Source organism: Nanorana parkeri, unplaced genomic scaffold, assembly GCF_000935625.1.
Source record: "Nanorana parkeri isolate BGI_ZX_2015 unplaced genomic scaffold, ASM93562v1 scaffold546, whole genome shotgun sequence".
NCBI classification, from domain to species: Eukaryota; Metazoa; Chordata; class Amphibia; order Anura; family Dicroglossidae; genus Nanorana; species Nanorana parkeri.
In genome coordinates this window covers 552,005-552,930 of record NW_017306814.1, presented here as the reverse complement: position 1 = coordinate 552,930, position 926 = coordinate 552,005, and the positions used below count along the sequence as shown (strand labels likewise).

General features: G+C 50.3%; 1 protein-coding gene across 1 annotated transcript in view; it reads left to right on the top strand.

Annotated features, from left to right (window-relative positions):
* Positions 1–926, top strand: part of CHD7 (chromodomain helicase DNA binding protein 7) — a 142,820-nt gene that overhangs the window by 1,067 nt on the left and 140,827 nt on the right. The window lies entirely within an intron of this gene.

Here is a 926-nt window from a genome sequence, read left to right as displayed (position 1 = left end):
ATGCCCCGTGTGAATCCAGGGGATCAGGATGAGGCTGCGATCACGGAGGATGACCCTAAGCCTACTCTCGTCCTTTTCTAGAGCTATCGTGTGAGCTGGGGGACCGGTGTGCACGATCCTCTGGGTGGTCTGTGGTGACCGGTCTGTGGGGGGGTCACAGGGGAGGACGATGATGTCCATGTTTGTGTTTTGCCTTGAGATGGCTGCTCAGTGTGCACACGCCCCCCCTATCGCCTCTTCAGATGGGATGTTCTAATAAAGCCATAATGGGGGACTGATAAGAGGTGGGTGTGGGTCATTGTCCTGGTGGTGGGATGATGATGATGATGAGAGACATGGCCTCCTGTTTATTCCCCTGGCTGGTGTGTGTGTGGCAGTGCTGGGTCCTGCTGGTGGAGCAGGGGGTGGATGGGGAGGGAAGAGGAGACTGATGGTTGAGGCACATGGAGAAGGCGCTGCAGGCTACCAGCAGCCATCATTGCAATGTATTCATCTCCTCCTGATGGCCTTTCACAGGAGGGTACCCTTGGGTAGGAGGGGAGGGGGCAGCAGAAGCGAGGATGGGAGAGGCACTATGTGCAAAAAAAAAAAAATAATGGGGAAAAAAAAACCTGGAGCATCCCTTAGAATAAAAAATAAATCCTGATTTTATTTAATTTTTTCCTTGAGTCCTCGCGCCGGCTTTCTTTTTGTTTAAAGTATTTTCTTTTACATAACAAACAATAGACAAAGGACACAAAGTAGCAGTTGAGGAGGAGTTTCCTTTTGAATGGGAGAGATCACCGACCCACACCATGCTCTGTCTGTTCCTCCCAGCATCTAACTTTACAATGGACAAACTATGAGGGCTCAGAATTGGGGGCTGGTACAGATCTCACCCCCCCCCCCCCCCCCCCCCCAACATTTTTTTTTTTTTTTTTTTTTTT